The following is a 13003-nucleotide window of genomic DNA, read 5'->3' as shown; positions in this document are numbered from 1 at the left end:
AAATTAACATCTCAATTTTTTTCAGGTTGGAAGGGTTTCCACTTCTCTGACCCTTTCCGCACATCTACTCAAAACTTTCTGCCTTTTCCCGAAATCTCTTGGCCCCAGTGTTCGATCCCACCATCAATAACAAAAGCTTCATTCAGTCTATCCTATCCATATCCCTCATTATTTTGTACATTTCAGTCGTGTCTTCTCCAATCTCCTCTGCTCGGTGACAAACTACCCCAGTCTGTCCAATCTCTCCTCATAACTGAAACTCTTTAGCCCAGAAAATATCCCATTGAATCTGTCCTGCAATATTTCCATTGCGATCACATCATTGCTATACTGTGAATTGTAGAACTGCACACAGTAATCTAGCTAGAGCCGAATTAACGTTTTTTTCCCTATTCTGTTACAGTATGAGGGCGTCGCTGGCTCGGCAGTATTGATTGCGATCCCTAATTGCACAGCGGGCAGTTGAGACTCAACCATATTGCAGTGGGTCTGGAGTCACCTGGAGGCGCGAACAGGTAAAAATAGCATTTTCCTTCCTCAAAGGACGTCAGTAAACCCGATGGTTTTGTTTTTTCAACAATTGACCATGGATTTATAGGTGTTATTAGATTCGTAATTCCAGATATTTATTGAATCTCAATTCTAACACCTGGCATGGTTGGAGTCAAACCCGGGTCCCTACTCCATTTGCATGGTGTCTGAGTTAACAGTCCAGTGGTAATAGAGCTCAGCCATTGCACAAAACCCGTGAAACTAATCTTTCTCAATGACTTCGCTTTTCCTCGATATCGTAATGTGTCATTTTCCTGAGCTTGACCCCCAATAATTGCAAGTCCATATCAGTAAAAGCTGCTACATGAGGATTGGCCTCACAACAGCGGTAAGCAAATGGATCAACTGGTCTGCAGGTCCCGATGGTGGGGTTGGGGCACGTTCACCCAGCCACATTGACCACAGCAGCACAGAGTGAACAGTATCAATGTGAGATTCAGTGTTAGATTCTGCAGTGCCTTAATGAAATAGGAAATGACTCCACAACCACGTGATAAAAGAGCAGCGCTCCGAAACCTAGTGCTCAGTTAAACCTGTTAGACTCTAACCTGGTGTTGTATGATTTTTAACTTTATACACTATAGTGCAACACCGGCATCTCTAAATTAATGAAATGGGGATGTGGGACGGAAAGTTCAGTTAGTGATCGAAGGAGGGAGAGAAATCTCTGAGAACGGGTGGATTTGAATTCTGACATATGAAACACAGAGATGTGAGCGAGCAGAATTTGAAGGGAAAAGATCATCACCTTGGAGAAAATTACCATGTTAAAACGACTGATTCCTTTGTGTTTCACAAAAACTGTGACACTTAGAGCGATTACTACTGTGACTCGGATTCGAGCCGAGGTTGCTGCGGCCACAACGCAGAGTACTAACCACTATACGATCACGGCATTCCACAGACGCGCACATTGACTGCGTGCAATAAGTACAGTATTATAGGAAATGTTAGGTAGCATACCAAATGCACAATATCAGTGCTTAGCGAACAGTGGCAGATCTGTGGGAACTCAGAATGGGCTGACCGTTTAATATCGGTCCCCCCACTGCCTGTGGTGATTCCATCATTAATATGGGGAAGGCTGAGATAAATAGATTTCTTGAACACATCAAAAACTCCGGGGACAGTGCAGGTGTAGTTGAAATGTATGCTTCAATAGTAATGCAGTTTAACATCGGCTACTTCACCAGTTTCCCCCAGACACACACACACACAAGGCAGTAACCACTGCTGCCACATAGTCCCAATTCCCAGCCCCAGAATCAGAGGAACTGAGTGGCGCAGTCGCGAAGATCCAACTGGAAGTCGGGATGGGAATGAGGTCGCACAGATACTCGACGACTCCAGTGACAGAACCGGTGAATGCACAGCATTTCTATGACAGTTTAGAGGCGCAAGCAATTCCGAGGTTGGGAGTGCTCATGAGCAAAGGCGGGGCAGAAGGGAAAATGTGTTCCCGTTTCTAATAACAGCAATCTACAGTGCATCTTGCTGAGACAGCTGAGTGCCACAACTGGAGCGTGGGCGGCTGGTTTGAAGTTTGAACTTGCTTCACTATCACCAACTTACCTGGAATGAATTGCTTTCACTATCTTTCTTTCCAATTGTTTAATATCTCCCTGCAGTCTGCAGCTTTCTTCCTCATGGTTAATTGCATGACTAACTGTTGTATGATCTACACACTGCTAAATCACGGCCACTACAAGTGAATATGAATCATTGATCTGCATGAGAAAACAGTGGAACTCACTGCAGGCATGCTTTGTCGGTTTGCAGGCGACGCCAGAATTGTAGACAGTGAGGAAGATTATCTAAGTTTCAAAAGGATCTTAATCCAATGAGTCGTTGGACTGAAAAATGTAACATGGAATTCAATCTGGATAAATGAAAGGTATTACATTTTGGTACAACAACAAGAGTAGGGCTTTGCGTAGTGTTGGAAAACCCAGAAGCTAGGGGTGCAGGTGCATAATTCCTTGTAGTTTGCATCACCTACAGACAAGATGGTTCAAAGGCATTTAACATACTTCCATACTTAACATACTTAACATACAAGGCAGTGTTGTGTGATTTTTAACTTTGTACACCATAGTCCAACACCGGCATCGCTAAATTAATGAAATGGGGGTGTGGTACGGAACGTTCGGTTAGTGATCGAAGGATGGAGAGAAATTTCTGAGAACGGGTGGATTTGAATTCTGACGACGCCAGAATTGTAGATAGTGAGGAAGATTATCGAAGTTTCAAAAGGATCTTCATCCAATGAGTCGTTGGACTGAAAAATGTAACATGGAATTCAATCTATATAAATGGGAGGTATTGCATTTTGGTACAACAACAAGTTGCGTAGTGTTGGAGAACACGGAAGCTCGGGGTGCAGGTGCATAATTCCTTGTAGTTTTCATCACCTACAGATAAGGTGGTTGAAAGGCATTTAACATACTTCCCTTCGTTGTTCAGTCCTTCGTGTCTAGGAGTCGGGACGTTATGTTGAAGCTTTGCAGGACATTGATGAGACCTCTTCTGCAGTATTATGTCCAGTTCCGGTCGCCCAGTTGTAGGAATGATATTATTCAGCTGGAGCAGGTTCAAACAAGTATGCACGCATGTTGCTGTGTGTGGAAGGTTTGAGTTATAATGAAAGGCTGGATAGGCTGAGACTATTTTCAGCTATGAGATCGGGGTGCTGGAAAACCACAACATCCCAGGAGCAGGAGAATAATTTTTTTGCGCAAGTGTTCTTCATCAGGCTCTTCCCCGCTCCTCAAATGCTGCATGACCTGTTGTGCATCCCAGCACAACACTCTGGATTCTGATCTCTCATCTGCAGTTCTCACTGTCTCCTAGTTGAGACTGTTTTCACTCTAGGTTATGGGTTTGAACGGCGACCTGACAGAATTTGGGAGAAGATTTGTAGCTCGGGTGCTCGTTGTTGTGGTTCTGTTCGCCGAGCTGGAAATTTTTGTTGCAGACGTTTCGTCCCCTGTCTAGGTGACATCCTCAGTGCTTGGGAGCCCCCTGTGAAGCGCTTCTGTGGTGTTTCCTCCGGCATTTATAGTGGCCTGTCCCTGCCGCTTCCAGTTGTCAGTCCGGCACACTGCAGCACACCAGAACTGCAAAAAGAAGAAGAGGAACACATGTACAAGGTATTCGCCAAAAACGGATACCCCCGCAATTTCATCAACAGATGCCTAAGAGAAAGACAACGGAACGAGGACATGCCGCAACCCAAAGGACTAGCCACACTACCATACATCAGGAGCATTCCAGAACTGACAGCCAGACTACTGCAACCACTAGGACTTATAACAGCACACAAACCAACAGCCACCCTCAGACAACAACTCACCAGAACGAAGGACCCGATACCCAGCATGAGCAAAACTAATGCAGTGTACAAAATCCCATGCAAGGACTGCACAAAACACTATATAGGACAAACAGGAAGACAGCTAACGATCCGCATCCATGAACATCAACGAGCCACGAAACGACACGACCAGCTATCCTTAGTAGCCACACACGCAGACGACAAGCAACATGAATTCGACTGGGACAACACGACCATTATAGGGCAAGCCAAACAAAGAACAGCCAGGGAAATTCCTAGAAGCATGGCACTCATCCACAAACTCTATCAACATCGACCTGGACCCAATATACAGGCCACTCTACAGCGGACAGCTGAAACTGACAACCGGAAGCGGCAGGGACAGGCCACTATAAATGCCGGAGGAAACACCACAGAAGCGCTTCACAGGAGGCTCCGAAGCACTGAGGATGTCACCTAGACAGGGCACGAAACGTTTGCAACAAAAAGTTCCAGCTCGGCGAACAGAACCACAACAACCTGACAGAAGTTTATGAATTATTGAGAGGCAAGTTAGAGTTAACGATAGCTGCCTTTTCTCAGGATGGGGATTTCAAGGTGGGAGGGCATATGTTTAAGATGAAAAGACAGAGTTTTTTTTAAAAAGTCATGTGAGGCTTTTTTTAAGGAAGGTGTTTTACGTGTGCAATTAACTTGCTGAGGAAGTGATGGATGAGGGTGTGTTTGCAACATTTAATGGACAATTGATTCCAAATATGAATGGGAAAGTGGGATTTTTAAAATAAATGTATTCATGCCTAGTACATCAGTTATTTCCCAGAGGACATTTAAGAGTCAACCGCGGTATTATCCATCTGGAGTCTCCTGTGGGAAAGAGCAGCTGCATATGACAATTTGCTTCCCGAACTGGCATGAGTGAATCAGATGGGATTTTCCATACAACTGATTTAGGTCATCACGAGATTCTTCAATTCCAGGTGCTTATTGAATTCAAACTCCACCATCTGTCATGCCAGGACCTTAACTCTTTGTCCTCAAAATATTACCTTGTTTTTTGGATTAACAACACAGTAATAAAACGACAAGGGCATTATAACCACTCAATGGGTACAGGAGGAGGCAGATGGGAGTAGATTAGTTTGGCAGTATGTTCAGCATGGATTGGTTGCACTGACGGGCCTGTATGCCTTTATGCTGTATGACTCTATGATTGACGCTATGGAGCAAATATCTGGTTGGGATTAACAGCAGCACTGACAGCATAATCGAACACCTGATGGGATATGTAATCCTGCTGGAGTCTCGGAGGTTGTTTTGATCAGTGACCCCTTCCCACACACGGGACTGGTGTACGGCCTCACCCCAGTGTTACTGATTAAATGAGTTTCCATTTCTGTGGTTAATTGAATCTCTTCCAGCAGTTCCCACATTGCACTGCTTTCTCTGCGGTATCAGTGTCCTTTTTTCTACCCAGGGTGAACGATCCTTTCAAATTGTGTCCACACAGGTACAAATCCCGTTTTCCATGTTGTTAATGTGTTTTCATTCTTCCTTATTCACCCACAGGGTGTGAGTATCACTAGTCAGAACAACATTAATTTTTCGCCCCTCGTTCATTGCTATCTGGCTACACCACAAACCTGGGTGCGATCTAGCCTCGGGTGTCTGTCTGTGGGCAGTCTGCACATTCTCTGTGTGTTTGCATTTTTATTTCTCCCTCTGACCAAAGATGTGCCTGTTACAGGGATCAACAATGGGAAATGCAGGTTTATGGGGCAGGGAATACCCTGGGGTCTGGTGGGATGTGCTTCCGATGTACCGTGTGAACTGGAAGGGCCGACAAGCCTGCTTCCCCACATGATGGGGATTCCTGAATTAAGGGTCAGCTCATGTTTTTTTTCTGGTCCTGGAGTCTCTCGTAGGCCGGACTGGGTGAAGATGGTTGAATCCCCTGCATAAGGGACATGAATGAATGAGATTGCAGGAAATTAAAATCATGATCTCTGTTCCTGAGGTCAGGCTTGCATTTCAGGTTTTATTCGTCGAACGTAAACATCACTTTATTCGTGTTCCAGTCGCCAAGGATGACTAGTTTAAAATTTCACCCCAACACCACCTTCTCCAGGTTGAAGTCTTGACTGAGTGGAAGAAACTGATACTGAGCTGATGTAAGCAAATGTAGCTGCCACTTGTGCCACTCAGCTGTCTTAGAAAAATGCACCGGAAATCGCTATGGTAGTATAAACGGGGACAACCATTCCCTTGAGCAGGAATACACTCAACCGAGGAATGTCTTGCGTCTCTGTACCATCACAGAAGGACAAGGCGCTCACCTATTGCATCACTGGAGCCAGAGAGTAACCCTGCGCACTCATTCCCATCCCCATTTCCAGTTGGATCTGGGCGGCTGTGCCGATGTTAAGCTAAAATGCTATTGAAGCAAACATTTCAACAATATCCTGTACTGTCTCCCGAGTCTTTGATGTTTTGTCGAAATCGATCAATCTCAGTTTTCAACTTTCTCATTCAAGGGATCTCCACAGCCTCTGAGGACATCGAACTGAAAGATTCAGCTCATTCTCAGTTCCCACATGTCTGTCACTGTTCGCTGGGTACCGATATTGTATATTTGCTGTTCTTCCGAACATTTCCTCTGCTAGTATACTCATTGCTGCTTGCAAGCATCCTGTTCTGTGGTTACTGTGATCGTGGTTGTCGTTATTTTGCATTGTGACCACAGCAACCTCGATTTGAAACCAAATCACGGCACTAAGTGTTCTCTCCGTTGTCCTTGTTGTGACACATGCTAAGAAATTAATTGTTTTACCTTCAAATTCCGCTCTCTCACATCTTTGCGTTTCATATATCAGGATTCAAACATACCCGTTGTCGGAGATTTCTCTCCTTCCCACGATCATTAAACCTCCTTTCCGTCCCTCCTCCCATTTCTCTGAGGCAATGCACAATCTATCACTCTCTTTCACATTCATACTGTTCTGTCTGTGCTGCTGCTGCGGTCACTGTTGCTGGGCGAACGTGCCCCAATACCACCATCGGGACCTTCAAACAAATCGATCCATTTGAATACCGGGGTTGTGAAATCAACCCCCATGTAGCAGCTTTTACTGACCAGAGACAATTGTAGCGTCAGGCTCATGGAAAATACCAGGGCAGTTTTGGTGAAAAGACATTTTATTGTTAAAGATCAGCTTTTATGGCTTTCTGCGTTGGTCTTGTGATAATTTCATAGGACTGATAATCCAGAGACCGAGGTAATAGTCTGGGTACTCGGGCTTGAATCCCATCATGCCATAATTGTCAAATGTGGATTAAAAAATAATCTGCAAGGAAGAATCTAATGACTACTATAGATCCATTGATAATTGTTGAAAAAAAAATGTTTCACTGATGTCATTGCGGGATGGAATTTGCTATCCTTACATGGCCTGGGCTGCATGTGACTTCAGACCCATAGCAATATAGTTGAGTCTCAACTGCCCTCTGGGCAATTAGGAATGGGTAATAAATGCTGCTTAGCTAGAATCCCCCTCATACTAATCCAGAAATTTTAAAACAAATGCTCATTAGGCTCAAGCAAGAGTGTTGTGTGCAGTTTTGCAAGTCACATTATAGCAGGGATGTGATCACACTGAGAAAATTGCAGGAGATATTTACCGGATACTGTTTGGGTTGAAGAGTTTCAGTTCTGAAGAAAGACAGGACAGAGCGGAGTGTTTGTTGCAGTGCAAAGGAGATGTGTACAAGACATGATTGAGTTAGGGCACGGACAGGGTTGAAAGAACGAGTTTCCCATTGATGGAGGGATCGATCAGCAGGGGCCAGAGACTTAAGGAGAAAGACAGAAACGTTTGAGAAGATGTGCGAAAAAGTTTTATCAGCTAGTGGGTGGTTGGAATTTGGAATACACTGTCTGCATTTTTCAGAGCGGCAGAAAGCTTCATAACCTGAATAAATATTCAGATGTGAACTTTTGATGCCAAGACATATAAGGCTGTGGGGTAACCATTCTGAAATGGGATTCAGTTCATTAGACAGTTGTTTTTGACATGTGTGGCCACATTTAGTTGAAGGGCCTCCTTTGACACTCTTTGTCCTCGGTCGTATAATGGTTAGTGTCCCCGCCTGTCACAGGGCTCACTTCTCCGCTGGGGACAATGTAAACGTTTTAAAACTGTCGCTCCATTCCCAAGTGCGGGTATTGATACCTGTCCTTCCTTTCTCGATGAGGCATATCACACGAAGGACAGTGCTGCCTGAATAAAGGTGGGGAAGGACTGCAACTCTCAGGGAGACAGAGTGTCAGTGAACGGCCAAACACGTGACTTCTGCAAACTTCACCTTGTGACTGTGTTGGAATGAAAAGCATTTGACAGACTTGTTCCGGATTGAAGTGTTTACTAGAAGCAGGAAGCTGAGGAAGAAACAACATAAACGCATTCAAGTATGAGTGCAGAAACATTTCCCGCATCACGAATTAAATTGTAAAGGACAGAGTGGCGTTTCGATACAGTGAATTTGGGTTCATTTATTTTGATGAGGCTATTACCAGGGTATAAAACCATTAAAAAATGATACAGCATTTGCTCAGTATGATGGAACATTGTCTCAGTAATTCGCACTGCTGTTCAGAGGGAGGGTTAGGTTGATTGGCAAAGTTAAATTGCCCTCTCGTGTCCAGGGAGTGAATTAAGTAAGTTAGGTGAATTAGCCATGGGTAACGCGGGGATAAGGTCAGCAGTCACAGGAAGTCAGGTTATACTTCAACAGGTTTATTTGAAATCATAATGGTTAGTGTCCCCGCCTGTCACAGGGCTCACTTCTCCGCTGGGGACAATGTAAGAAGGATTCCCCTTCTTCAGGTGAAATATAAGGAAATAGGAAGGGGAGCTAGGTTTGGTTGAGATGCTCTTCAGAGAGTCAACACCGGCTAAATTGATTGAAATGCTCTTTCTGCACTGTAGAATTTTGTGATTCTATGAATTGTTAATGACGGTGTTTACTGAGGTGTAAAGCCATTAGATAAGATGCTGATGGGGGTGTACTGAGGATGAGATTTTATTCACTTGTCTTCTTTGAAAATTGAGAACAGTTATCCCTGAACCAAGGAAGACTTAATGGGGGTTTTCAGGTTATGAAATGTTTGGACAGAGTAAATAGGTGGAAAATTCCCTCTTTCAAGTAAGTAAACATCTAGATGTCAGGCATTCAATACCTTTGATAAACCCTTTGAAGGACAAAGCAATGATGAGAACAGAATCGCTGTCACTCCGAGAATCTGTTTTTTCAAAATATTTGGATATTTGGTGACATACAAGGAATAAATTTCACAAGGAGAGAGACAGCATGTGGCTAGGTAAAGATGTAGGGCTGGCGTGTAGTCGGTCGGAAGTTGCGGGATGTGCAGCTGAATAAGATTCGGGTCCAAAACTCTGCATTTTGAAAGATTTGGCATAATATTTCACCTAAAGCATTGTAAATGGAACTGAGTGGATTTTTATTTATTGTGAAGAAGAATATGTTACATAATGAATGGGAAGTTGCCAATTGCTTGGAGATCGACTTCCTGCTTTCATCACATGCGTTAAAGATGTGAGAACAAACACCATGATGTTTGGTCCATTTAATACTCAGTGAAATCTGCCAAAACAACGAGCAACGAAACTGGTGGGTTTTATTTTGCACTTTAACCCTCTGTTTTTCTAAGCAGTATTTTCCTTAAGCTGAAATAAAGTCAGAGCAAATTTGAATACAACATTAATCGTTCCAATGAGATATATCTAATTCACTTCTGATTATTACAATGAACATTGTGAGGTTTCAGCAAAATTAAAATGAAACGAACAAATCAGCATTTCTTGCGATTTAATCCAATTCAGGTTTAGCCATATGAGAAAGGCCATAGAGCGACAACGTCGCCTTTATTTCCCTTACCATGGCTGCTTCTTCAATTGAGAGAGAAAGTGACTGAAGAAATTATGTGTCAAATGTAGGTGTAAATATGACGGTAAATTTTGTCCTTTTTCATTCTGACTCAGTTATGACTCAGAATGTATCACTGACAGCTATTCATTCTGACCAGCATGGCTATTTATTGGAATTTCCTCTTATTATAATTCAAGTGAAAGCAGAAACACAATGGTGTGGATTCGATTCCGCTCTGGAACTTTCTCATCCATGACGTTCACCACATGTAACCTGATGAGGTCACATGTCATCCCTCTACAAAATGTGCTGAGGAGACCGAGAAATGATGGTGGTGGGTTATTATACCGCTGTGCTCCACATTCATTGGTTCGAGTCACACTCTGGTTGTTAATTTTACACACCGCTCTGGCAGTTTTTCTTTGCACCTCACACCTCTGGTATACATTGGATCTAGAATCTTCTTCTTGCCCTTCACTGCACGTGAGACTCACAAATAATCGACACCACATTAAAGAGGAAATGAAGAGTGAGAGCAGTCATTCTATTCAATTGTAGATGAAATTTGTGGAATGAGAAGGAACGCATTTTTCTTTCCGCCCTACATTTCATCTTGTCTTTCTATGAATTTACATCGAAAGAAAGAGAAAAAAAAACAAGAGATTGGGAGCACAAGTTTATCCATTGGGGTTGTTCATGTGTATTTTAACCTAACACTTCTCACAAAGATCTATCATTATTTCAAACAACAGTCACTCGGAATTGGAACCGCAGAAAATTTCTCCAATGGAAAAAAATTCTTTCTTTCACAAATTTCTGCTGTGTGTGAATCATACAACAATCCATCATCCAGCGTGATCACTGACCTTCCAACTGTATAAGATCTAGCAACTTCCTTCAGCAATCGCAGCTTCTGTACACAGCCACCTGTGCTGTGCCCAGTGTCAGTTGTTGCCCCCAGGTCACAGCATATTTCTTCTTCCTGAGTTTATGAGCCTTGTTCCTGATCTGTCTGATCTGTTTAATAACCTTTTCTGCCACTTCATCACATCCCCTCATAATTCTGAACTCATGAATAAAATAAAGCGTTAGACGAAATGTTAAACCAAATGGAAGTATGCTATTCAGCCCAAGGAGTCTGCTCAACTATTCAACGAACTCATGGTTGATCTGTTTTGGAGATGCCGGTGTTGGACTGGGGTGTTCAAAGTAAAAAATTACACAACACCTGATAGTCACCTGACTATTACCTGATGAAGGAGTGATGCTCCGAAAGCTGGTGTGCTTCCAATTAAACCTGTTGGACTATAACCTGGTATTGTGTGATTTTTAACATAGTCGATCTGATAATCTTGAATTCCTTTCAGCTCACTTAGCTCGACAAAGTTTCATCATCTTTGTGATTAACTATCCGGCACAGTTTGAAAATACCCAACCACACAGTCTCAACAGCGGGTACTGGAAAATGCCACAGATTCTTTGACCCCTGAGCAAAGAAATTACTCCTCAATTCTGAATTAAATGGGCAATATCTAATTCTGAGATTATGTCCTCTGGTGCTCTCCTCAGAGCATAGGGCAAGCCACCTGCCCGTATCTACCCTGTCAAGATCCCACGAATATTGAACGTTTATAAATGTTATTATGTGATTATGAAGTTCCCCTCATCCTCCTCTGTTTCAAGGAGAATAATCCCAGCCTAACCAATCATTCCACGAAGTTCTACTGTATACAGAGTTAGCAACATGTTAGTAAGTCTGCGCTGTCCCTTATAGCGTCCTTATATATTATTAAGGCAGGTGGAGAAATTTCGGTGAGGAAACGGGTTGAAATTTCAGGCGCAGACGGGAATTGGAACTTGAAATCAGAAAGCGATTAGAATCGGATTGACCCACAGATGGACCAAATACAGCAATGATAACTCTGACAAATGAGAATCTAATCATATTCGATTGACATTCAATGGTTTCAATGTAACTGAATTCCTCCGTGTAATCGTCCTGGAAGCTAGTATTTAGGAAAAATGGAACCTGACCGCCCATATAAATAAGTTGACGACAAACACCTGTCCGCCGGTCGACTTTGTTTGATTATTAACTCAACTCTTGTCTCCGTGAAGCCTACATCGTCCGCAATGCACAATTTAGATGCTTTACAGAACTCTCTCCATTTGCCTCGGTGGGTGCAGCTTCAATGCCACTGAAGGAACTGGGCATCCTCCACGACAATGCAGTCACTTAACTGTATATTGTTCAACACCTGAATATTTATTCCCTTAACTGCTGAGGCACAATTGCAGCAGAGTGCACCACATAGAAGATTCACTGGAGTAAGTCATCCAGGCTTTGTTGACAGAACCTTCAAAGCTCAAAAATTGTACTGACTATAAGGACAAGTTTGAAGATGCACTGAACCTCCACCATTTGCAAATTACCCTCTGAGGCACATACCAGCATTACCTGGAGAGGAATCAGTGGTAAATTCATTGAGTGGTGAAGTAGTTTGATGGGCAAAGATTTATACTTCAGCCCTCTATCTTTCAACTTTCAATTTTTTAAAATGTAGATTATTGCATGGACCAGACTTGTGCTCATTCCTTTAGTTGTTTCCTAAACTGGCGGTTACTAAAGATCGAATATCATCCACAGTCTGTGGTCAACAATAGAAAATATCCAAAAACCTCTCGAACAACTGATCTACCTGTGCAACAATCTTCAGGGATCTGTGAATGTCCACTCCAAGATCTCTTTGTTCATGTACACCACTCAGAATCCTCACTGTTATTGTTACAACTCCCCAAATTCACTACCACTCATTAGTCTGGATTCAATTCCATTCACCATTTTTCCTTTCCACCTGATGGTCCCTGACATTATTCATCATAGTCAACTACACGACTATGTATTGTCAGTAAACTTCTAAATCATGACTCCTAATAAAAAAGTTTGAATTATTGATCTACATCAGGAAACAGTGGTACTTCACTGGGAACAAGCATCCAAACATGGTTCCTTGCTGCATGGGATGAACAACTGCCATGTTCCAATCTCCAAGGGTTGCTAGCCCAGTATCTCGCCACTACATTTGCAGATGACGCAAAGATTGATGGAGTAGCCAGAAACATAGGGGGCTGTCAAAGAATGAAGTGGAATATAGATAGACAGAAGAGTTGAGC

Source organism: Chiloscyllium plagiosum, unplaced genomic scaffold (genome assembly GCF_037043375.1).
Source record: "Chiloscyllium plagiosum isolate Xiang-an unplaced genomic scaffold, Cpla_swu_hap1 HiC_scaffold_48, whole genome shotgun sequence".
NCBI classification, from domain to species: domain Eukaryota; kingdom Metazoa; phylum Chordata; class Chondrichthyes; order Orectolobiformes; family Hemiscylliidae; genus Chiloscyllium; species Chiloscyllium plagiosum.
Note: the sequence above shows the minus strand (reverse complement) of the source record.